The sequence below is a fragment of the Narcine bancroftii genome, chromosome 6 (assembly GCF_036971445.1).
Source record: "Narcine bancroftii isolate sNarBan1 chromosome 6, sNarBan1.hap1, whole genome shotgun sequence".
Lineage (NCBI taxonomy): Eukaryota > Metazoa > Chordata > Chondrichthyes > Torpediniformes > Narcinidae > Narcine > Narcine bancroftii.
The window spans coordinates 129,632,026-129,658,629 of record NC_091474.1 but is presented as its reverse complement, the minus strand read 5'-3'; the positions used below and the strand labels follow the sequence as shown (position 1 = coordinate 129,658,629).

The 26,604-nt window shown below is 44.9% G+C and overlaps 1 long non-coding RNA gene across 1 annotated transcript; it reads left to right on the top strand.

Moving 5' to 3' along the window:
• Positions 1-74: 74 nt before the first annotated feature.
• LOC138737590 (uncharacterized) lies at positions 75-25,450 on the top strand. Its single transcript, XR_011341035.1, has 3 exons — positions 75-174; positions 23,263-23,404; positions 24,738-25,450. It is a non-coding gene; the product is annotated as an uncharacterized lncRNA (long non-coding RNA).
• The last annotated feature ends 1,154 nt before the right edge of the window (positions 25,451-26,604 follow it).

Sequence of the window (26,604 nt, the reverse complement as noted above, 5' to 3'; positions counted from 1 at the left end):
AACCGCGCATGCCCGCGGTTTCTCGCTCCATGCGCGGTAGAACGAAGCCCCAGGGACTGCTGGGAGTGCAGCAACCATCGGTAAAAAAAGACGGGGACCTCGATTTCGGCTCCAGAGGAGGAAGAATCAGGCTCAAGGAGAGGTTCATCAGCTGAAGAGGAGGAGGAAGAAGAGGTATGGAAGGAATTAAATCTAATCCTCAACGCAAGACAGAAGAGTTATCTATAATGATATTGCAGCAGATTAAAGCAATGAAAGGGGAAATGAGATAAGGATTAAAGAGTGTTAAGGATGAAATTAAAGAAACTGATAAGGTGTTGGATGTTATAAATGGAATGAAGATGAAATTAGAGAAAATGGAAGAAACAATTACTAGAGTACTGGATGATGTACAGCATGTTGAAGACTGGGTGTCTAATGTGGAAAATACAACAACTGGTTTAATTACAGTAAATAAAAAGCTTCCTGATAAAGTGTATCTTTTGAAAAATTTTTAGTAGGCGAAATAACATTATTATAGTAGGTCTGTCAGAAGGGAAAGGAGGTCCAGATGTGATTCTCTTCTTTCAAGATTAGATTCCTAATGTATTGGGAGAAGATAACTTTGAGAATAAGATTGAAATTGGATAAAGCTCATTGGGCTCTGAGACCTCAGCCTATCCATAATCAAAAACCATGTTCTATATTAATAAAGTTTCTGCATTATTGTGAGAAGTGCCTTCACGTCCACAAAATATGCTCGAGACAAAAGTTGAGAACAAAGAACATTTATTTACATTTACAACATTGCAAGGTTGGGTACTCTCCCCCTACCTCGGGAAAGTACACTGAGGGCGGGAAACTTCTTTGTTTTTATACATTTTTCAATTCACCTCCCCTTACATTTTTCTTACATTTATCCTTCTTGGATTGGTTTGGCACATTTCCCTATTCGCCTGACTCTTGACTGACTCCAACTTTCTCCTATCCCGTACTCACACCTCCTTTCCCCACCCCCTATTAAACAAGCTCTTTGTGTGTGTACGTGCATATTTCTTAAATTCCTCTGTTATCTTGTTTACTCTGTTCTGCTGTTTTTCATGCGCCATTTTACAAAAAGAAAATTTTAGCTTTTTTCTTGCTTTTTCTTTCTACCTTCTATAACTGGTTCAGAACTCCTAACATTAAAATAATAACTGTTTCTAAACTCCTGCAATTAAAATAATAACCATTTCTAAACTCCTTCAATTAAAATAATAACTGTTTCTAAACTCCTACAATCCACCCCTTAAAAAGAGCTACACTTTCAAACCTGTCTAAATAATGGAGGTTTCTTTTTCCCATAGTTTCAGAAGGTTCTCTGCTGCCTCAGCATAATCCTGTTGTTGCAGAACCATAATGGGACTGATTTGTCGAATGGCTCGTCTAACCAAACACTGGAGGCAAGGAAGGATGCAAGGGATCAGTATTAAGGCAAGAAGTATAAAGGCAGAAAAGATAAGTGCTGAACGTATCCATGACCAGGAGCCACTAAACCATTTAGACAACCATGAGCCAATGGCAGGGTGCCATGTTTGCACAGGCACATGGGAGAGTGTCCGTATACCTGAAGAGATATCTTTAACAGCTTGTCCATTATTATCAATTGTAAGGCAGCAATTGGAGAGATTCAGCTTGCCACACACACCACCTTCTGCATCCAATAAATAGTCCAGGGCTAGGCGGTTCTGATAAACGGTAGCCCGGATTTGCTGTTGTTCCTCTGCCAACAAATCTAAGGCAGTAGCTGTCTGGTTAGTAATTACTTCTAGGTCAGCCTGCAAACAGATTAGACAATTAAGCATGTAAATTGGAGTTCGGTACCCCCATGAACCATCCTGTGCCACGTAGCCGGTCCATGGTATGAAATTATGCATTCAGGGGGCCAGTTATCCCCCCATTTGCTGATCTCAGCCAAACGGCATTGTATGGGGGAATGTAATCGAGTGGAAATATGTTCATTGGAATCTGGAGGAAGAAGATGGAAATGTGGTTGAATCATACCAATACAAGTCCCACTCCAGTCGGGTTCAAGGTATGTATAAGCCATATTCCCACAAATCCAATATAGGCCGTCGGGTGCATAGCCGGAAGGACTAGAATCTTCCCAGAAGGATGTCAGCGCAGGAATGGCCTGATAAAGGTTGAAACCAGTGCAATTCCAAAACTCAACGTCGGCAAGGTCAGGTGTGTCATTAATGGGAACCGAGGGTACACAGGGAACATCTGATCGATTAGAAAGGGACAGGAAGCCGGTAGGTGGGGTTGGAACCCAATTTCCACTAGTGATATTATTCCAGCGCCGGCAAGCCAAATCGCCCTTTGGGTACCTGCCGTGTTTTTTTACCAAGCACTCAAAGCCTTGTGGATGATTTTCCAACTTCAAAGACTCAGGGGATTGACCAGAAGTGCTAGTGGAAAGATTGGAGGCAAGAAGTGTACGATCATCTAATGGCTCACCTCTCCATGGCCAAGTTCCATCCCGGGTTGGGCCGCTACAAATCCAACAGTTACGAACACCGAGCTCCTGGACGGTAAGTTGATGTAAATCGACCCATAGGTTATCTCCAAGTCTATGCCTATTGGCTTGTATTCTTGCCCTCTCGTATAAGTTCTTTTGAGACTCGTGGCGAAACGGTGATCATGTTGGTACCACTATACTTAGAACCTGCCCGCAGTGAAATCACTTCCCTCACTAGAGGGTCTCCCAGTTTGCCTAATTTGGAGGAACAGAAGGGTTCTGGGGGTGGGGGGGGGGGGGGGGCAGGACAGGAAGAATCTATTACTTGACTTACCGAGGGGAGAACCCTCTCCTAGATTTAGAAAAATGGTATCTGTCTCGGAGGCAAAAGAACAATTGTCGTTCTTTCTTGGGACTACACAACCCTCCTTCGTCCCCGTCCACTTCTCAAAATACTTAATCTCCCTAAGCTCAACATCATTACCCGAAGTGCTGCCCCTCTTCCAAAAGGACTTAACACATTGGCAGCAAGACGGAGTGGAGGCAAAAGCAATGGGAAAAATAAAGAAAAATACAAACAACGACATTATTATTATACACAAATCAAATTTTTCGTCGCAGGGTGAGCTTGAGGTCGCTAGGATGTCGCTCCGACTGCCAATATGAGCCTTCTAGGTCAGTGGAGATACTCTCGAGGGGCTGGTGATAACATTTCACCCTCCGGACATGAGTCCACCCTTTTTCACGCGTTCGTGCAGCAGTATCTGTAACTAGAAGGACACAAAAAGGACCATCCCAGGTTGGCGACAACTTAACATCTTTCCAACTCTTTGTCAATACTCAGCCACCGGGTTGAATGGTATGTATGGGGATTTCCAAAGGTGGCGTCTGCGCTAGAATACCCCTTCTTCTCAGATCAGCCAACGTGGTGGAAAGTTCCTGCAGATACTTAGATATAAATTGGTCATTTGCCTCCGGTATTGGGAGGTCTGTATGGGAGCCCAGATAAGGAAGGCCGAACATCATTTCATACGGGGAGACGGCAATATCACGACGGGGAGCGGTACGAATACAAATCAAAGCCAGGGGTAAACATTTAAACCAGGAGAGACCCGTCTCAGCACACAGGCGGGTGAGCTGAAGTTTACTCCCATTGATGCCTCCTTTGCGACCTCATCTGCCTGTCTGTTACCTCAGTCTTCGGGGCTTTCCCCTACCTGATGTCCCCGGACATGGACCACGGCCACCTCCTTAGGCAGCATTAAAGCATCCAAACATTTGATTATTAAATTTTCATGGACTAATTTTTGGCCTTTTCCTGTAATTAATCCCCGTTCCTTCCAAATTTTTCCAAAGGTATGTACAACTCCAAAAGCATATTTAGAATCTGTGTAAATTGTTCCTACTTTCCCCTGTAGTCTCTGGAAGGCTCGACACAGCGCATATAATTCGCATGTCTGAGCCGACCAGAGACCGGGGAGGCGACCAGCTTCGATAACAGAACCATCTTTTCCATCCACTATGCCATATCCACTGTAACGAGTTCCTTCTATACAACGAGAAGAACCATCTATAAACCATCTCTCTCCCTCACATGGAGGCTCATCCCCTAGATCACTCTGGATCTTAGTCTGCAAATCTATTATTTCCAAGCACTCATGTTCCAGCTGATCATAGGCCGTCTCACTTGACGGAGATACTAAGAATGCAGCTGGGTTCTGGTCCCGATTAGTAACCAGCGTCAGGTCATCTCGGTCCATCAAAATTGCCTCATATTTTAGAATTCTCAAATCAGTCAACCACCTCCCCGCACGCTGTAACAGAATAGTTCGGATGGTGTGCAGGGTATGGACAGTCATGGGTGCGCCAAAGGTAATCTTTCGACCCTCTTCTACCAGGACAGCAGTGGCAGCAATAACCTGGACACACTCCGGCCATCCGCGGCAAACTGGGTCCAATACTTTGGACAAAAACGCCACTGGTTGCCGGAGCCCCATTCGCTCCTGGGTCAATACACCCGTAGCTGCCCCATCCTTTGCATTAGTAAATAAGTCAAATGGTTTATTCAAATCAGGTAATGCCAACACTGGAGCCTTGGCGAGACAACTCTTTATCCTCTTAAATCCCTCCACTTCTTCCTCTGTCCAGACAACAAGAGAATTATCTAGGCCAGCTAACTTATCATACAAAAATTTTTACCAAACTAGAATAATTTTCTATCCAAATTCGGCAATATCCCACCAGACCAAGGAACTTCCTGAGCTCTCGGGCATCCTTGGGAGGTGGGACCTGCAAAATGCCACGTATTCTCTCCGGGCTTATTCGCCGACACCCCTGACTAATTAGATGGCCCAGGTATTTTACCTTTGGCTGCACAATTTGCAATTTCGCCTCACTTACTCTCAGCCCCTTTTCTCCCAGAAAGTTTAACATATCCACCGTATATTGTTTGACAGCCTCCTGTTCTTTTCCTGTGATTAATAAATCATCTACATATTGTATTAGTTGACAGTCTGATCTTTTTGGAGCTTCTTCCAATACTTGTTCTAATACCTGGCCAAACAGATTAGGGGACTCTGTAGAGCCTTGCGGGAGAACTGTCCAGCGATACTGGTTCTTTCGTCCAGTATACAGGTTTTCCCATTCAAAGGCAAACATGTCCCTATTACCCTCATCCAGAGGGCAAGCCCAAAAGGCGTCTTTCAGGTCTATCACACTAAACCATTTACTATTTGGATCTATTTTTCCCATAATTGTATAAGGATTCATCACAACGGGGTATCGGGCCAAAATCACCTTATTTAATTCTCGTAGGTCTTGTACCAGCCGATAAGTACCGTCTGGTTTTCGTACTGGCAGTATTGGGGTGTTAAAGGGGGACATACAGGGTTCGAGTAACCCATCCAATAATAATTGATCAATTACGGGTTGCAGTCCCTTCCTTCCCTCCATTGGGATTGGATATTGCTTTCGTCTGACAATCTGATTGGGGTCTTTTAGCGTGACCCGAAGTGGGGGAACATCCAACCCCCCTCTATTTCCCTTCTTGGCCCACACCTTGGGATCGATCAAATCGCGATCTTCTTGTGTCAATGTGTAGAACTGGACCCCAATTCCCTTTCCTTGAGGCCGGGTCCCAATACCCAATAAATCCTGCAAATCCCGTCCCAGCAGGCAGACTCCTGCCTGGGGAACCAGTAGAATGTCTCCCCTTATTACTTTTCTCCCCATTTGTATCCTAAGGCTCCTTAATTCAGGAACTTCAAAGTTAGATCCCCTGACCCCTGAAATAATCACCCTCCCGTTAAAAACTGTTCCCTTGGGTTTGGTTAAAATACTCGAACGAGCAGCTCCCGAGTCTACCATAAAAATCATATCTTCTTCGTGGGGTCCTTTGCTTAAGTTTACCAATGGTTCTCCATGCTGCTCCATGGCACTCTTTACGAGTGAACCCTGACTCCCCTAATCTTCCTCCTCCATCAGGACATAGCTTTAATCCCTGGCCCTCTGGGGGCATTCCCTCTTGAAGTGTCCCTCTCTTTTACAATAGTAACAAACCTTGAGCCCTGTCTGCCATCCTTTGTTGGGACCATCTCTTAGAGCCCCCATCGTGGTCGGGGACCCTGGGATTCATCCCATCCTTCAAATCCTGGCCCTCCTCTTTCATTCCCATCCATCCGTCCGGACCATTGGTCCGGCGTCTTTGACTTCCCTGCTGTCCCTTTACGACTTCCTTTACTGCCTGCATTAATATCTTTGCCTTTCCTTTCTGCTTATCCTCACTCCTTTGGACATATGCCCTTTGGGCTATTTGTAGGAGCTGGGATAATCCCTGTTCATGCCAATTTTCAGTCTTTTGAAGTTTCTTTCGTATATCTGGGGCTGAGTTTGTAACAAATCCTGTCAAAACTAATTGTTCCCCAACTGGTGACTCTATATCCAATCCTCCATATTGTTGTATTGCTGCCTGCAGTCTCGTCAAAAAGGCCGAGGGGGTTTCCTCTGGGCCCTGGGAAACCTCGAATGCTTTCTTAAAATTCTGTCCTTTTGGTACTGACTCCCTCACTCCCTTTATCAGGTTCATCCTGTATTCTTCCATCTGGGTGCGACCATCTACCGTCCCCTTACCCTAGTGTGGATTGACCAGAGGGAATTTGTCCTCTCCAGCAACTGCTCCTGGACCTCCCTGGTGTTCCTGATCCCACACCCTAATTCCAGCTAGTCTAATCATTCCTCTCTCATCTAAAGAAAATAAAGCTTTGAATATAGACATTAACTCGTCCCAGGTGTAAATGTTAGGTCCCAGAAACTGATCTAATTGCTCCGCACAGGCTTGAGGATCTTCAATTAAAGACTTAATTTCCCGTTTTAAAATTTCTTACTTCTGTGCTAGTCAAGGGGATATTTACAAAGCCTATTCCACCCCCTGGACCTCCTAAGGGTACCTCGCGAAGGGGAAACATTTGCGCCTCAGAAAGGTCCGGTCCCCAGGCTCCTGATAGAACTGGATCTTCCTTATGATGTCTGGGACCCAAAGCAAATTCCCCAGCCTTCTCTTTGTGAAGTTTTTCACACTGCTCTTCTAATAATCCCTTACAGTCTGGGTTATATACCTGGGGGGTAAGAGGCGGCGGAGGTCCCTTAGCTTGTAACCTAGTCCTTATCGTGTTTTCTCGTTCATTTTCATTGATGAGTCTCGGAGGGGTTGGAGTGGCAGACATAGGAAGGGGAGGATAAAGTGGGTGGGGAGGAGAGGGCAAGGGAGGAGCCGGCTCAGGATATAGTGGAGGTAATGCCTGCAAGGGGTCCCAATTTTCAGGAAGAGGAGCCAAAGGCTCCTGTTCCTTAGATTTCGCCGGATCCCTTGTATTCATCACCATCTGGTCAAATTCTACAAACAACCAGCAGGCAGCATAATCTCTACTTTCGGAGTCCTTGGGTCTATGCTCATAAAGCCAGGTATTCAATGCCTGGCATACCCAATCCTTATCCGAACCGTATTTTGGCCAAAATACTGAAGACCCCTTAATTGGATTCTCAGGCCACTCGTGGCAACAGTACTGGATCATTTGCTTTTTATCTTTCCCACACCCCAATTCATCAATTGCCTCCCCAATGGGATTCCCGGGGGAATTCTATCAATCGGTCCTATTCTCAGACCTTTCTTTTTGCTCCCTCCCCCACCCATGGTGGATAAATCAGTCTTACCCGGCTGTCGAGCCTTCCCAGCATGTCACTCGCACGGCTGTACCGTCCTTTGTTCTCAACGTCTCTTCTCAGATATCACTCGCTACGTCCATTGGCCGGACACTCGATGACCAGGAGTCTGGCTAAATCAGCCGGGGTGCACCAACCCCCTTTCAGACAAGCACCAGTCAGTGGAGGGAGTGTGATCCTGGACGAGTCCCCAAGTTGTGAGAAGTGCCTTCACGTTCACAAAATATGCTCGAGACAAAAGTTGAGAACAAAGAACACTTATTTACATTTACAACATTGCAAGGTTGGGTACTCTTCCCCCTACCTCGGGAAATTACACCGAGGGCGGGAAGCTTCTTTGTTTTTATACATTTTTCAATTCACCTTCGCTTACATTTTTCTTACATCTATCCTTCTTGGATTGGTTTGGCACTTTTCCCTATTCGTCTGACTCTTGACTGACTCCAACTTTCTCCTATCCCGTACTCACACCTCCTTTCCCCACCCCCTATTAAACAAGCTCTTTGTGTGTGTACGTGCATATTTCTTAAATTCCTCTGTTATCTTGTTTACTCTGTTCTGCTGTTTTTCATGCGCCATTTTACACAAAGAAAATTTTAGTTTTTTTCTTGCTTTTTCTTTCTACCTTCTATAACTGTTTCAGAACTCCTAACATGAAAATAATAACTGTACTAAACTCCTGCAATTAAAATAATAACCATTTCTAAACTCCTTAATTAAAATAATAACTGTTTCTCAACTCCTACATTATCAAGACAGAGAGAAGGTTCTAAGCCTTGCTGTGAAAGGAGTGAAAGAATGACAAGGTTCTTTGTTATGGGAAGGGGATAAGATATTATTCTACCCTGATTTGAGTGAAGATTTGTTGAGAAGAAGGAAAGAATTTAATTCAGCAAAGAAAATTTTATACCATAAAGGTTACAAGTTTGTCCTTCAATACCTTGTGACTTTGAAGATTTTTGTTCCAGGAGAACAAATTTTGCTCAAGCAGAAGAGTATGCCGGAGTCTTCCTGAAGCTCAGTCTTTTGCAAATACTACGGACTTGTTGCAATGAACTATCCCTTTTTCCTTTACTTCAATTTTATATTTGAGATGTAAGAATTTGGCCATGTATTTTTTTTTCTTTTGTGCTCTTTTCTTTTGATTTTTGAATTGTCAACTTTACTATGGTTAACTAATTAATTGATTAACTTTTATTAGCTAAGTGATTAAAGCTTATATATTGAATGTACCAAGGGAGTTGGGAGGTGTTGATTTCTGCAGGATTATTTGTCTGTTTGAGACCTTGGTCACAACCAGTAAAATGGAGGGAGTTAGTGTTGTATTAGACAATATTTATTGGGAGGGATTTTTCTTATATTGTTATAGGTATGAACTTGTAAATATATTCTTTTGCACTTTTGTCTTTTCTTTTGGATTGCTAGAGGAGGTGTGTGCGAATACAGTTTTGGTTTGATTTGGAGGAGACCTGCAGGATGAGGGGAGGGAGATGGATTGATAAATATTTTATCTAGATGTGTAAGGTAAATAAGTTTCTAAATTTTAATGTTAATGGGCAAAATGGATCAATAAAAAGAAAGAGAATGTTAACATTAAGAAATTGGGAGTTGATGTAGCTTTTCTTCGGAAGATAATTTGAAAATACAACAATGGTATATAGAAATGAATAAATGTATTCCATTAGAAAAAATAACATATAGTTTAAGAAATAATATTGAAATATTCGAACAAGTATGGGAGCCTTACATTAAATACAATAGCGAAAACCTACCGGGGACAAACATTACCTAAGTTGATGGAAGGAGAAGGAAAGAAAAGAATGGACTCAGTAGAATTTCTGGTGTATTTTTGTTGAATGACAACATTGTCTGACTGGTTTAATGCAACCTAGATTGTATACCTAAAATGGATGAGAGGAGGGAGGGGGGGGGGAGAAAAAGTCACTGTATATGTGTGAAAAAGAAAAAGTGTATATCATGGCTAATGTGATTTATGGTGTGAAAAATAAAAAAAATTTTAAAAAAAGAAACATATTTAACTGAAAAAAACATTTGAAATTAAAAAGGGATTGGGTGGGACATGTAATGTCATCTTCATTTAATTCTAAAGCAAGAGGGGTGGCAATTTTGATTAAAAAGAATTTTCTGACTAAGGTTCAGGATATCGTTACAGACCCTACAGGCAGAAATGTAATGGTACATTGACAAATATTTTCAGAAATGTGGACATTTTTAAATTTGTATGCTCCATATATTGATGATGAGAAATTTATTCAAGATACCTTTTTAAATTTAGCAGAGGCACATGAAAATATTTTAATAGGAGGGGATTTCAGTTTTTGCTTGCATCCATTGATGGATAAGACCACTTGAGTAACAACAAGAACGAAAGCTGCTAAAGCTACATTGGGTTTGATGACAGATTTGAATTTAAATGATGTATGGAGAAGAATCCACCTTAGAGAGAAAGATTATTCATTTTATTCGAGTAGGGTTGATTCTTATTCAAGAATTGATTTATTTTTGGTTTTGGCTCAAATACAAACTAGGATTTTTGAAGCGTACTACAAACCGAGGATTCTATCTGACATTTACCTTTGTTAATAACGATAGAAATGCCTGACAAGGAGAAGTTGATATATAGATGGAGATTAAATTCTTTAATCCTGAAAAGGAAAGATATTTTTGTAATTTTGTTCAAAATCTTATGAGGATATTTTGTGATACAAACTTGAAATTATAAATGTATTATATGGGACACTTTAAAGGCATATTTATGAGGTCAAATTATGTTTCACATCTAAAATTAAGAAGGATTATATGAGAGAAGCAGATCAATTAGAAAAAGGAATTACAATTTTGGAAAATGACCTTCAAAAGTCTGTTTCTGAAGATAAGCATTGGCAATTGATTAATAAAAAGTTTAATTAATATTTATGCAAGTACTAGATCAGTCTTCACAAACTTCTACTCTTCCAGAATCATTTTTTGATGGCAATAATTACTGTAATTCCTTAAAAAGATAGAGACCCTCTAAAAACTTCATTTTATAGTCCTGTCTCATTATTAAATATGGATTAGAAAATAGTAGCAAAGGTTTTGGCAAATAGAATGAATAATTTGTTTCTTAAATTAATATGAATCAGACAGGGTTTGTTTTAAAGAAAGATTGCTTAGTATAATTCTTCTAGCACAAAAGAGAGGTGATTTGAGTGTTGCAGTGATTTTAGATGCATGAAAGCTGTTTGATAGATTAGAGTAGGATTTTTTGTTTAAAGTTTTAGAAAAATTTGGATTTGGATGAAACTTTTTCAATTGGATTAGCCCTAAAGATTGTATGCCCAACTGGAAGAATATGGAAAAGTTTTGGATTATAAAATAAATTGGTATAAAAGTGAAATGATGCCATTGACCGTAGATAGTTATATTAAATGTCAGAGGGATAAGCAATTTAAATAGCCAAAATAAAGTATTAAATATTTAATAGTACATTAAAGAATATATATAAATTGAATTATTTGTCCTTAAAAAGGTTAAGGAAGTTTTTTTAATGGATAAATTTACCTATAACTTTAGTTGGAAGGGTGAATTGTATAAAGATGAATATATTTCCAAGGATACAATATCTTTTCCCAATGTTACCAATATTAATACATCAAAAAAATTCAAGAATGAAATAAACAAATAAGGAAATTTCTTTGGAAAGTTAAAATAGCAAGTTTCTTTAGAGAAGCTAATGTGGAAATACAAATTGTGAGGTTTACAGCTTCCTAACTTTAGAAATTATTATTGAGTGGCACAGATGAGATTCTTTGTCTCTTTTTTTAAAAAAAATTTTAAAAACCTAGTATGGGTTAATATAGAACAAAGGAGAGAACAAAGCAGAAGAATTTATATATGTGGGAATAAAAATTGTTGGTTGCTAATAAAGAGACACCATATTGAAACATTTGTTTAATGTTTGGAATAAAATAAATCATGAAATTGGTGAAGGGTCTATATCACCTAAAAGGGATTGTTAATGTTGAAGATTATTATGAAAGAGATCAATTAATGTCATTTGAGGAATTGAGAAATAAATATGCTATACCACATAAAACTCTTTTTTGTTATTTTCAGTTAAGAGCATATTTGAGAGATAAATTAGGACTAACAATGTTTCTGTCTAGCTCGAAGGGAGAACTTCTTATTAGGAATGGGATTGTTAAACATTTTATTTCTTTGATATATTCATTATTTCAAGTAGGAACTCCTAAACTAGGATTATATAGATCAAGGAAGAGATGGGAAATAGATTTGAATACTATAATAGATCAACAAATGCGGAAAAATTTATGTAGGGATTGTATGACTGATACTATCAATGTAAAATATAGATTAGTTCAATTATATCATACACCACAGAAGTTGAATAGATTGAAATCAAATTTTGCGGATCAATATTTTAGGTGTGGTGAAGATATAGGGTCTATCACACATTCATCATGAACTTGTCCCTTTTTGGGTGGCTTTACATAACTGTTTGAAACAAGTTACAGAAATTGCTTTACCACTATGTTCTGATTTATTTTTATTAGGAAATATTGAAGGTACAAATCCTAAATTTAAACCATCAATTTAATAATTAAAATTTGTTAAATTAGCATTAGCAAGAAAATGTATTACAATTACTTGGAAATTGGATACATCTTTAACTGTGCCAAGGTGGCAAGCCGAAATTCAAAGTTGTATTCCTTTAGAAAAAAATTACTTCTAATTTATGAAATAAATACTCTATGTTTTTACAAATTTGGTGCTCGTACACTCAAATAATGGGATTAAATTTGTAGTGATATCCTTTTCCCTCTAGTCCTGTGGAATTCTCTGTACCTTTACGTTAGAATAGATGATTTGTACTAGACGACATCTCTCTTTGCAATCCAAGGATTTTTTTCTTTTTTTTTATATACCTATAAACTTATTATTTCAGTGTGTATATAGTTTTTTTGAGGGGTGGGATGGAGGAGTTTGTGAGGCAGGGTGAAAAACCATCATGTATGTAATCATTTGGTTCTTTTTGTGATATCTGTAGTAATGTAATAATTGTAGTTACTGCATGTATGGAATATTAAATATTAAAAAAAAACACTATTTGGTGGAAATTGACTGTAACATGATGAAAATAGATTGCAATATAGTGGTAAGTATTGTTCTTTGCTTGGCTTCGCGGACGAAGATTTATGGAGGGGGTAAATGTCCACTTCAGCTGCAGGCTCGTTTGTGGCTGACAAGTCCGATGTGGGACAGGCAGACACGGCCACAGCGGTTGCAGGGGAAAATTGGCTGGTTGATGTTGGGTTTTTCCTCCTTTGCCTTTTGTCAGTGAGGTGGGCTCTGCGGTCTTCTTCAAAGGAGGTTGCTGCCCGCCAAACTGTGAGGCGCCAAGATCCACGGTTTGAGGCGATATCAGCCCACTGGCGGTGGTCAATGTGGCAGGCACCAAGAGATTTCTTTAGGCAGTCCTTGTACCTTTTCTTTGATGCACCTCTGTCACAGTGGCCAGTGGAGAGCTCACCATATAACACGATCTTGGGAAGGCGATGGTCCTCCATTCTGGAGATGTGACCCATCCAGCGCAGCTGGATCTTCAGCAGCGTGGACTCGATGCTGTCGACCTCTGCCATCTCAAGTACTTCGACGTTAGGGATGAAAGCGCTCCAATGAATGTTGAGGATGGAGCGGAGACAATGCAGGTGGAAGCGTTCGAGGAGCCGTAGGTGATGCCGGTAGAGGACCCATGATTCGGAGCCGAACAGGAGTGTGGGTATGACAATGGCTCTGTATACGCTTATCTTTGTGAGGTTTTTCAGTTGGTTGTTTTTCCAGACTCTTTTGTGTAGTCTTCCAAAGGCGCTATTTGCCTTGGCGAGTCTGTTGTCTATCTCGTTGTCGATCCTTGCATCTGATGAAATGGTGCAGCCGAGATAGGTAAACTGGTTGACCGTTTTGAGTTTTGTGTGCCCGATGGAGATGTGGGGGGGCTGGTAGTCATGGTGGGGAGCTGGCTGATGGAGGACCTCAGTTTTCTTCAGGCTGACTTCCAGGCCAAACATTTTGGCAGTTTCCGCAAAACAGGATGTCAAGCGCTGAAGAGCTGGCTCTGAATGGGCAACTAAAGCGGCATCATATGCAAAGAGTAGTTCACGGACAAGTTTCTCTTGTGTCTTGGTGTGAGCTTGCAGGCACCTCAGATTGAAGAGACTGCCATCCGTGCGGTACCGGATGTAAACAGCGTCTTCATTGTTGAGGTCTTTCATGGCTTGGTTCAGCATCATGCTGAAGAAGATTGAAAAGAGGGTTGGTGCGAGAACACAGCCTTGCTTCACGCCATTGTTAATGGAGAAGGGTTCAGAGAGCTCATTGCTGTATCTGACCCGACCTTGTTGGTTTTCGTGCAGTTGGATAACCATGTTGAGGAACTTTGGGGGGCATCCGATGCGCTCTAGTATTTGCCAAAGCCCTTTCCTGCTCACGGTGTCGAAGGCTTTGGTGTGGTCAACAAAGGTGATGTAGAGTCCTTTGTTTTGTTTTCTGCACTTTTCTTGGAGCTGTCTGAGGGCAAAGACCATGTCAGTAGTTCCTCTGTTTGCGCGAAAGCCGCACTGTGATTCTGGGAGAATATTTTCGGCGACACTAGGTATTATTCTATTTAGGAGAATCCAAGCAAAGATTTTGCCTGCAATGGAGAGCAGCGTGATTCCCCTGTAGTTTGAGCAGTCTGATTTCTTGCCTTTGTTTTTGTACAGGGTGATGATGGTGGCATCACGAAGGTCCTGAGGCAGTTTTCCTTGGTCCCAACAAAGCTTGAAAATCTCGTGCAGTTTGACATGCAGAGTTTTGCCGCCAGCCTTCCAGACCTCTGCGGGGATTCCATCCATACCTGCTGCTTTGCCACTTTTCAGTTGTTCGATTGCCTTATATGTCTCATCCTGGGTGAGGACCTCATCCAGCTCTAGCCTTAGGGGCTGTTGAGGGAGCTGGAGCAGGGCGGAATCTTGGACTGAGCGGTTGGCACTGAAAAGAGATTGGAAGTGTTCTGACCATTGGTTGAGGATGGAGATCTTGTCGCTGAGGAGGACTTTGCCGTCTGAGCTGCGCAGCGGGCTTTGGACTTGGGGTGAGGGGCCCTACACAGCCTTTAGAGCCTCGTAGAAACCCCTGAAGTCGCCAATGTCCACGCTGAGCTGGGTTCACTTGGCGAGGCTAGTCCGCCACTCATTTTGGATCTCCCGGAGTTTGCGCTGAAGATGGCTGCATGCACAACGGAAGGCTTGTTTTTTCTCTGGACAGGACGGCTTTGTAAGGTGAGCCTGGTGGGCAGCTCGCTTCTTTGCCAGCAGCCCCTGGATTTCCTGGCTGTTTTCGTCGAACCAGTCCTTGTTTTTCCTGGAGGAGAAACCCAGTACCTCTTCAGTGGATTGCAGTATGGTAGTCTTCAGATGATCCCAGAGGGTTTCAGGGGACGGGTCGTGAGGCGGATTGCATCGTCGAGCTTTGCTTTGAGGTTTGCCTGGAAGTTTCCTCTCACTTCTCACAAACTCTCACAAACTCAAGCTAGCATGCTGGAACATCAGAACCATGCTAGACAAGGCTGACAGCCACCGACCTGAACGTCGGTCTGCCCTCATTGCACATGAACTCCTCAGACTTGACATCGACATAGTCGCTCTCAGTGAAGTCCGCCTGGCAGATGTAGGCAGCCTCCAAGAACGCGGCGCAGGCTGCACACTCTACAGGTCTGGCAAGCCTTCGGATGAACGACGCCTATCTGGTGTAGGCTTCATGGTCAAGAGCTTCATTACCTCCAAACTCGAAAACCTTCCGACAGGCCACTCAGACCGAATCATGTCCATGCGACTCCCCCTTCAAAACAAGCGTCGCATCACCCTCATCAGTGTCTATGCTCCAACCCTCCAGGCGGAACCAGCAGAAAAGGACAAGTTCTACACTGACCTGCGCAACCTCATCCAACGCACCCCTACAGCCGACAAGGTTGTCATCCTTAGCGACTTCAACGCTCGCGTCGGCAAAGACTCAGAAACCTGGCCAGGAATCCTGGGCAAGCATGGCGTCGGCAAGTGCAACGAAAATGGGCGCCTCCTGTTGGAGCTCTGCGCAGAACAGCGGCTTGTCATTACAAACACCCTTTTTCAGCAGAGGGACAGCCTTAAGACTACCTGGATGCATCCCCGATCCAAACACTGGCACCTCCTGGACTACATCCTGGTGCGAGAAAGTGACAAACGAGATGTGCTCCACACCAGGGTCATGCCCAGCGCGGTATGCCACATTGACCACCGGCTGGTTCGCTGCAAACTCAACCTTCACTTCAAGCCAAAGCCCAGGAACAGTAAAGCCCCCAGAAAGATGTTCAATGTTGGAAACCTGCAGTGGTAAGTATAAAATAGGGATAACTGGCAGCTATATTTAGCAATATTGATATAGTGATAACTAGTATCAGTCTACATTTACAATATACAGTTACGTTGCAAAACTGTAATATAATTATTTCTAACTGTAAGATGGTACAAGGAGATTAAAATATAATAGTAGCAGATTACAAAATAGTTTAACTATAAGATAATATACAGGAATTCCTTTATTTGTGAAAGGGTTGAGTTCCAGGAAATAATTTTGATAAGCAAAATTTAGCCTAGTTTGGTAATTCAAGTGCCCAGAAACACAGAAGGCTGCGGAAAGTAACAAACATATCCACTTCCATCACAGCCTCTGACCTCCCATCCATTCCCAACATCGATGTGAGGTGCAGCCAACATCATAAAGGACCCCCAGCACCCTGGTCCCAATCCCTTCTCACTGCAACCTTCAGACAGAAGGTACAGAGCCCAAAAGGTCAACACCTCTGAGTTCAAGAACCATACCTATCCAACAGCTATCAGACTCTTGAACCTTCCATTGGTGCACTCATAGATTGCTCCGACACCACAAATGGACTGTCGGCACTATTGCAAGTCAATTTTTTGGACTCTGATTACTGTGAATATTTATATATTTTGTGACAGAGTATTTAGAGGTGGTTTGCAGGGAATTGTTAGAGCAGCTTGCACACACACATTTTAAAACACTGAATATTTGCAGGACTTTTGCAGAATGCTTTTTGCAGGAGACAACGAATTATCGACATACTTACCTGGGAGACCATGTGATCCTTGCAGGCAGAGAAGAAGAGTTTTGCTCTCAGAGAGGGAGGGTGTGAAACAGAGAGAGAGGAGACAGAAATCTGTTCTAAAAGGACAAGCTCGCAAACTTTGGAAGGCTCCCTGGTCAAAGGAGAAGATTGGTGGTGTGAAAGGTGACCTGAAAGAAAGAGGATCATCTGGAGAACCCTGAAAGGGACAAGTTTCGTCAGCAAGACTGATTGAAAGTGAATCATTTGTGGATGTCCTAGAAAAGGAATCACTCTGTAAACCAGCAAGAACCCTCCTAAGTGGTAACCATTTGCCTGTTAATCACCAAAGACTGGTGAACTTTGATAATGCTAACTTCTGTGCACTGAATTCTGAGAGGAGAGGGAGAGCAGCCTGATGTCTTGGCACATGTGGGTACAAACGACATTGACAAGAAAAGGGAGAAGGTAATGAAAAGGGATTACAGTGAGCTGGGACGAAAGCTGAAAGACAGGAACGCTAGGGTGGTGATCTAGGGATTACTACCTGTTCCAAATGCAAGTGATGAAAAGAATGTATTTTTTTTTCTTTGGCTTGGCTTTGTGGACGAAGATTTATGGAGGGGTGATGTCCACGTCAGCTCCAGGCTCATTTGTGGCTGACAAGTTCGATGCGGGACAAGCAGACACGGTTGCAGCGGTTGCAAGGGAAAATTGGTTGGTTGGGGTTGGGTGTTGGGTTTATCCTCCTTTGTCTTTGGATAGTGAGGTGGGCTCTGCGGTCTTCTTCAAAGGAGGTTGCTGCCCGCCAAACTGTGAGGCGCCAAGATGCACGGTCTGAGGCGATATCAGCCCACTGGCGGTGCTCAATGTGGCAAGCACCGAGATTTCTTTAGGCAGTCTTTGTACCTCTTCTTTGGTGCACCTCTGTCTCGGTGGCCAGTGGAGAGCTCGCCATATAACACGATCTTGGGAAGGTGATGGTCCTCCATTCTGGAGATGTGACCTACCCAGCGCAGTTTGATCTTCAGCAGCATGGATTCGATGCTGTCGGCCTTTGCCATCTCTAGTACTTTGACGTTGGAGATGAAGTCGTTCCAATGAATGTTGAGGATGGAGTGGAGACAACGCTGGTGGAAGCGTTCTAGGAGCCGTAGGTGATGCCGGTGATTCGGAGCCGAACAGGGGTGTGGGTATGACAACGGCTCTGTATACGCTAATCTTTGTGAGGTTTTTCAGTTGGTTGTTTTTCCAGACTCTTGTGTAGTCTTCCAAAGGCGCTATTTGCCTTGGCGAGTCTGTTGTCTATCTCATTGTCGATCCTTGCATCCGATGAAATGGTGCAGCCGGGATAGGTAAACTGGTTGACCGTTTTGAGTTTTGTGTGCCTGATGGAGATGTGGGGAGGCTGGTAGTCATGGTGGGGAGCTGGCTGATGGATGACCTCAGTTTTCTTCAGGCTGACTTCCAGGCCAAACATTTTGGCAGTTTCTGCAAAACAGGACGTCAAGCGCTGAAGAGCTGGCTCTGAATGGGCAACTAAAGCAGCATCGTCTGCAAAGAGTAGTTCACGGACAAGTTGCTCTTGTGTCTTGGTGTGAGCTTGCAGGCACCTCAGATTGAAGAGACTGCCATCGTGCGGTACCAGATGTAAACAGCGTCTTCATTGTTGAGGTCTTTCATGGCTTGTTTCAGCATCATGCTGAAGAAGATTGAAAAGAGGGTTGGTGCGAGAACGCAGCCTTGCTTCACGCCATTGATAATGGAGAAGGGTTCAGAGAGCTCATTGCTGTATCTGACCCGACCTTGTTGGTTTTCGTGCAGTTGGATAACCATGTTGAGGAACTTTGGGGGGCATCCGATGCGCTCTAGTATTTGCCAAAGCCCTTTCCTACTCACGGTGTCGAAGGCTTTGGTGAGGTCAACAAAGGTGATGTACAGTCCTTTGTTTTGTTCTCTGCACTTTTCTTGGAGCTATCTGAGGGCAAATACCATGTCAGTAGTTCCTCTGTTTGCGCGAAAGCCACACTGTGATTCTGGGAGAACATTTTCGGCGACACTAGGTATTATTCTATTTAGGAGAATCCAAGCAAAGATTTTGCTTGCAATGGAGAGCAGCGTGATTCCCCTGTAGTTTGAGCAGTCTGATTTCTCGCCTTTGTTTTTGTACAGGGTGATGATGGTGGCATCACGAAGGTCCTGAGGCAGTTTTCCTTGGTCCCAACAAAGCTTGAAAAACTCATGCAGTTTGACATGCAGAGTTTTTGCCGCCAGCCTTCCAGACCTCTGGGGGGATTCCATCCATACCTGCTGCTTTGCCACTTTTCAGTTGTTCAATTGCCTTATATGTCTCTTCCCGGGTGAGGACCTCATCCAGCTCTAGCCTTAAGGGCTGTTGAGGGAGCTGGAGCAGGGCGGATTCTTGGACTGAGCGGTTGGCACTGAAAAGAGATTGGAAGTGTTCTGACCATCGGTTGAGGATGGAGATCTTGTCGCTGAGGAGGACTTTGCCGTCTGAGCTGCGCAGCGGGCTTTGGACTTGGGGTGAGGGGCCGTACACAGCCTTTAGAGCCTCGTAGAAACCCCTGAAGTCGCCAATGTCCGCGCTGAGCTGGGTTCGTTTGGCGAGGCTAGTCCACCACTCATTTTGGGTCTCCCGGAGTTTGCGCTGAAGATGGCTGCATGCGCGACGGAAGGCTTGTTTCTTCTCTGGCCAGAACGGCTTTGCAAGGTGAGCCTGGTGGGCAGTTTGCTTCTTTGCCAGCAGCTTATCCACCAGGCTGAGATTGAAATGGATGGATTTGCTCTTCCTTCCCCTAATCACCTTCCTCCTATTCCAGGTTCAACTCCATATAAGTGCTTAGAAGATTGCAAGTGGACTTGTGTCCTAATGCTGGACCCCAGGAAAAGTCCAAATAATGGAGGGAAGTCTGCCATATTTTAGTGAAGAGCAAGCTGAGGTCTCATACCTTGGTACGGGAGTTCCAACATCGAGGCTTTGCTCGCTGCAGAGGTTGAGAGTGAGGTGGAGAGAAGATAGATAGCTCAGTGAAAAGATTGGGAAGAGGAAGTGGAACAACAATTTCAACAGAGAAATTAGAGAATAGGATCAGGAAAAGATGCAGATAAGAGGAACAGTGACCAAGGGAAAAGGGGTAGACCAGCTGGGACTGGTAATAAGAACTATTCAGACAATATTGTTTGATTCGACAACTGTAGTCATGTCTCCAATTTTTCTATCTTCTTCAAAATACCATACAATTTATCAGCTCTGAAAATATTCTTGCCTTTCTCACAACTCCATTTATTAATCCTGCCTGCTAGACTTCACTTCTTGCCACAGTGCTAAAGCCATACTTGTAAAAAGTCATGCACATCCTTTTGCATGACTGAGATTATAACAATTTACCCCTCCTCAACCTTACAGTCTGCCTATAACTGTTGGCTCATCATCTCCTCCAAAGTCTCTTTAGCCATTGGGTAGCCAACACTTTTCACACAATTATATTTAGTGGAACACTTACAATGAACATTTTACATTTAAAAAAAAATGATACAGAACATTAGAAGACTTCTGGCTCATGAAACCCATGATGTCTAATTACACCCATTTAACCTATTGTCCTCATGTTCTGGAGAGTGGGAGGAAAGTGGAATATCCTGAGAAAACCCACATAGGTAATGAGGAGTATGTACAAATTCCTATCCCCACACTTCCTGGTCCTACCTCCTACCCAAGATACACAAACCCAATTATATCAGGTAGATCCATTGTTTCTGCATGCTACTGCCCCACTGAACTAATATCATCTTACCTTGACTCCATATTCCCCCCCCCCCCGTCCAGTCTCTCCCTATCTTCATCTGCGATACCTCACATGCCCTCCATCTCTTTAATAACTTTCAATTCCCTGAACTTGACCACCTCATTTTCACTATGGATGTCCAATCTCTCTACACCTTCATCCCCCATACATAAGGTCTCAAACCCTTTTGTTTCTTTCTTAACAATGGACTAAAATGACCCCCTTCCACCACCACCCTCCTCTGTCTGGCAGAACTTGTTCTCACTCTCAGTAACTTCTCCTTTGGCTTATCCCACTTTCTCCAAGTCAAGGGAGTAGCCATGGTACCAGAATGAATCCCAGCTATGACTACCTTTTTGTTGGCTTTGTGGAACTATCCATGCTGAAAACCTACAAAGGCTCCTTAATTCTTCCTCCACTACATCGATGCTGCCTCATGCACCCATGATGAGCTCATCAACTTCACTTACTTTGCTGCTAACTTTCACCCTGACCTCAGATTCACTTGGTCCATCTCCGGTGACACTCTCCCGTTCTTGATCTCTCTGTCTCCATTGCAGGAGACAAACTTTTTACAGACATTTTTTACAAACTTAACCATGCCCACAACTACCTTGACTGCACTTCTTCACATCCGGTCCCCTGTATGGATTTATTCCTTTCTCTCAATTCCTCTGTCTCCATCGTATCTGTTCAAATATGAGGTCTTCTGGTCCATATCATCACAGGTGTCCACCCTGTAATGATATGGTTTATTGAATGTACTAGCCAGTACAGGCACTGGCTGGCCCATCCTCCTGATGACATCCTCTCCTAGACCTCTCCTTGGAGTCACCTCTTCCTTCCCTGCACTTCCCTAGCTTGGATCCGGGCCAGCAAGTCTTCTGTGTAATAAAGCCTATTGTTTCCCCTCAGTCTTTGTCTTTGTGATTATTTGGGCAACTGGTAGGGCCCAACAATTTATTAAACACAATTGTTTAAAGTCTCCGGTAATGGAGAAGTTGCTGTGCCCTGATTGGCTAGAGGTAGATCCCCAAGTCCCTGGTGCATCAGAACTCTTTGAACAGTGGGTGAACTACTTCCATAACTTCCTCGAGGCCACTGCTGGAGTGGGCGATTCAGACGAGAAGAAGCTGAAGGTCCTACAGGCAAGAGTTGGCAGGGCTTTCCAGGTCATCAGAAGCAGCACGACCTATGTCGAGGTGATGGCTGAACTTCGGGCGCTATACAAGCCCAAGGTTAATGAAGTCTACTCCTGTTACAGAAAACAGCAGCCTGGTGAGTCGGTTGAAGAGTTTGTTTGATCTCTAGTCACACTTGGAAAAGACTGGGGAACCCCACGGCCCCGATATCGGGGGCCCAGTGCGTGGAAGACCTGGTCCGAGACACTTGTGTGTCGGGGTTGAGGCCTGATTATATCTGACAACGTCTCCTCGAGGAGGATCAACTCCCACTAAAAAGGGCAATCCAACTGGCCAGAACCTTTGATTCAACCCAGAGCCATGCGGAGTCAATCGCGGGCAGAATTGGGCCTATCCAGCACGCGCCGCCACGAGGGCCGCCGTCCTGGGAATCGCATCGGGGGCAACTGACCCAACCACAGCTGTGGTGACACTGGTATCGTCGAGATGCAACTTCTGCGGGCAGGCTAGACACTTGCAACGCCTCTGCCCCGCAAAAGGAGCTAACTGCTTGGGCTGTGGGAAGAAGTGCCACTACCAGGAATTTTGTAGGACCAGAACCCTGTTCAGGAGTAGCGCGGCATGTGCAACCGAAGAACTTCTGGTTACCTCTTTGACAACGGCACCACCGAAAGTTTTATCCACCCTGAGGTGGTCCACAGACTCTCCCTTCCCGTCTGGCCGATGACCCGATCAGTATCAATGGCAGCGAAGACTTGCATCTGGGGGTATTGTGTAATGTCTCTGACGGTGCTGGGGGGGGAATGTCACAATGATTTCGTATTGTTGATCATGCCCCAGCTCTGTGTGCTGACCCTTCTGGGCCTCCACTTCCAGAGTCAGTTCATGAGTGTGATGATGGCATTCGGGGGGCCCCAACCTCTGCTCACCATTCACAACCCCCAGCTTATGAATCCCACTCCCCAATCGAGTACCCAGCCTTCGGCACCATCCTGCAGCCTCACAACCCTGCGGGTGGACCCTCCATCAACCTCACCCCAGCCTGTAAACCGATTGCCACCAAGAGTAGGCATTATAGCACTAAAGATATGGAGTTCATCCAGGCCGAGGTTCAGCGACTCTTGGCAGTGGGGATCATAGACCCTAGCTCCAGCCCCTGGAGGGCACAGGTCCTTGTGGTCGGAGGGGCAGGTAAGCCCCAGATGGTGATTGACTATAGTCAAACCATCAACCGCTTCACCCAGTTGGATGTATACCCGCTACCCTGGATAGCTGACTTGGTCAACAAGGTCGCGCAATACAGTCTTTTTGACCATTGACCTCAAGTCAGCCTATCATCAACTCCCCCTCTGCCCGTACGACCGGCTCTATATAGGTTTTGAGGCCGACGGCAAACTGTTTCACTTCCTGCGGGTGCATTTCAGTGTTACTAACGGTGTCTCTGCTTTTCAGAGGGTTATGGATCGGATGGTGGAGGAGCACAAGCTGACGGCGATGTTACAATCTGCGGCCATGATCAGCAGGACCACGACGTTAATCTCACAAAGTTCCTAAGTCCAGCCAAGTCTCTCAACTTGACGTACAATAAGGACAAGTGCGTACTCAATGCAGATCGCCTGGCTCTTCTCGGTTGCGTCATGCCACGTGGTGTCATTGTTTCAGACCCTGACCGTATGCGACCACTAATGGAGCTCCCAGTCCCAAACACCCTGAAGGCACTGAAGAGGTGCCTGGGGCTGATTTCCTATTATGCACAATGGGTGTCCAATTACATTGGTAAAGCCCATCCCCTGATTAAATCCACAATCTTCCCGTTATTGGCGGAAGCCCAGGCTGCATTTCACCAGATCCGAGGAGACATCGCATGAATGCCGTAGATGAATCCATCCCAATCTAAGTGGAAAGCAATGCCTCCGATTTCGCACTGGCCGCCACACTTAACCAGGCAGGCAGGTCGGTAGCATTTTTTTTCCGCACCCTGCACAGTCCTGAAGTATGGCACTTCTCTGTCGTGAAGGAAACACAAGCGCGTTGAGGTGGTGCGCCACTGGTGACATTACCTGGCCAGTAAGGGTTTACCCTGCTGAGAGACCAGAGGGCCGTGGCCTTCATGTTCAATATAAAATAGTGGGGTAAAATCAAAAATGACAAGATTCTTGGGTGGAGGATCAAGTTATTCACCTATAATTATGATATCTTGTATCGGCCGGGTAAACTCAATGATCCCTCAGATGCCTTAACCCGGGGGATGTGCACCAGTGCACATCTCGACTGTCTCCAGGCCCTACATGACATTCTGTGCCACCCCAAAGTCACGAGACTGTACCACTTGGTCAAGACTCAGAACCTCCCGTTCTTCATTAAGGATGTCCAGTCCACGACCAGACGCTGCCAGATTTGCGCGGAATGTAAGCCACAGTTCTACCAGCCAGAAAAGGCACACCTCATTAAGGCCACACACTCCTTCAAGTGACTCAGTGTCAATTTCAAGGGCCCCCTACCCACTACAAATAAGAACGCCTACTTCCTGACAGTGGTGGATGAGTTCTCCAGGTTCCTCTTTGCGATTCCCTACCCAGATATGATCTTGACAACTGTAATCGAGGCGCTCTGCAGCATCTTCACTCTGTTCAGGTACCCCGACTATATTCACAGCGACCGGGGGTCCTGAGTGAGGAACTGCGACAGTACTTCCTAGCCAGAGGCATAGCCACCAGCACGACCACCATCTATAACCCCATGGGTAATGGCCAAGTGGAAAGGGAGAATGCCACCATGTGGAAGGCAGTGCTCCTGGCCCTCATGTCTAGAAACATGCCAGTGTCCTGCTGGCAAGAAGTTTTGCCCGAGGTGCTCCATGCCATCTGATCGCTGCTGTGCACTGCTACTAACACCACCCTGCATGAATGCCTCTTTGCTGTCCCTAGGAGATCAGCGAACGGTTCCTCCATCCCTCCTTGGTTGGCAACCCCAGGGCCGGTCCTGCTACGGAAGCACGTCAGGGGCCATAAGATGGATCCACTGCTGGAAGTGGTGCTCCTCATTCATGCCAACCCCCAATAAGCATTTGTGAGGTACACTGATGGCCACGAGGACTCTGTACTGATCTGAGACCTGGCAAGGGCCGGAGACCCTGGAATGGCCCTGCCTGCCGCCAACCATCCTACGGATCTGATCACACTACACAGAAGCACAATCCTGGAGTCTGAGCTGCCTGATTCCCCGTCTGGCTCCTCCCCCCTCAGAGCACCCATCCTCCCTGGGAGTTTCCCGACCCAAACTGTTCCCATCCCGGCCTCTCCCGTGATAGCCTCTTTCTCCCCTCCCCCCTCCGAGGAGCAGCGCACAGACACAGAGGCCTCCCCCCCTGTTGGTCAGGCAAAAGGAGGAAGTCACCAGTGCGACTGAACCTTCTAGTCAGAGAGAGAGTTTGCCTTTTCCCATTTTTTTTTCTTCCTTCTCTCCCTTTCTTGTTATCATTCCCTGTGGTCTCTATTTAAAAAGAGGGGGTGAATGTAATGATATGGTTAATTGTATGTACTAGCCAGTACAGGCACAGGCTGGGCCATCCTCCTGATGACATCCTCTCTTAAACTCCTCCCCTGTGACCCAGGCCATAAAGGTCAAATTACCTCTTTCTTCCCTGGACTTCCCTAGCTTGGACCCAGGCCAGCAAGTCTTGTGTGTAATAAAGCCTATTATTCCCCTCAGTCTTTGTCTCTGATTATTGGGGCAACTGGTAGGGCCCAACACACCCTTCTTCAAAAAATGAAGCTTCTCCTCCATCACCATGAACTCAGCCCTTACCCAGATCAAAAACAGGATTCCCCTTGTTCTCACCTACTACCCCACCAGCCTTTGCATCCAACATGTTATCCTCTGTGATTTCCATCACCTACCACATAATCCCACCACTAGAAACCTCTCCCCCTCTCCTCCTCTTTCCACCTGCTGTAAGGACAGCTCCCTCCATGACTCCCTCGTTCACTGATCCATCCCACTAAATGCCCCCTTGGCACCTTCCCCTGTGACCACAGGAAGTAATACACTTGCACCTGCACCTCCCCCCTCACTGCTATTCGCGGCCCCAAACTGTCCTTCCAAGTGAAGCAACACTTCACTTGTGAATCTGTGGGAGTCATCTATTGCATCCGGTGCTCCTGTTGTGGTCTTTTCCACAGCGGAGAGACTGGACACAGAGTGGGAGACCGCTTCACTGAGCACCTTTGCTCTGACTGGATCAATAACAGGGACCTCCCAATGACCAACCATTTCAATACTGCGGCCCACTCCCATCCTGATGTGTCTGTCCATGGCCTCATGCACTTCCAAACCAAAGTCACCTATAAAGTGGAGGAACACCTAATATTTCATCTGGGCACTCTCCAACAGGATCGTATTAACATCGACTTCTCCGGTTTCTGAGAAGTCAGACAGGAAAAGGGAGAACAGGGAATGGTTCCTGTTCTCCCTCTCTTCCCTTTCCCTCTATCTCCTTTGCTCCAGCTCACCACCCCTTCCCTCTCCTTTTACAGAGCCATCCCCCCTCCTGTTTGCTGTTGTGCCCTCCCTCCCTTAACTTCCTTTTATCCCTTTCTTGTGGGCCTGTGCTCCTGTCCCTGCCCCTCCCTTCCTCCTCCACTTCTCCCCACCCCACCAACATTTTATTCAGGTACCTGCCTACATTTTGCTCATACTTTGATGAAGAGCTTAGGCCTGAATCATTGGTTATATATCTTTATCTTTGCTATATAAAGTATGCTGTTTGACCTGCTGAGTTTCTCCAGCATTGTT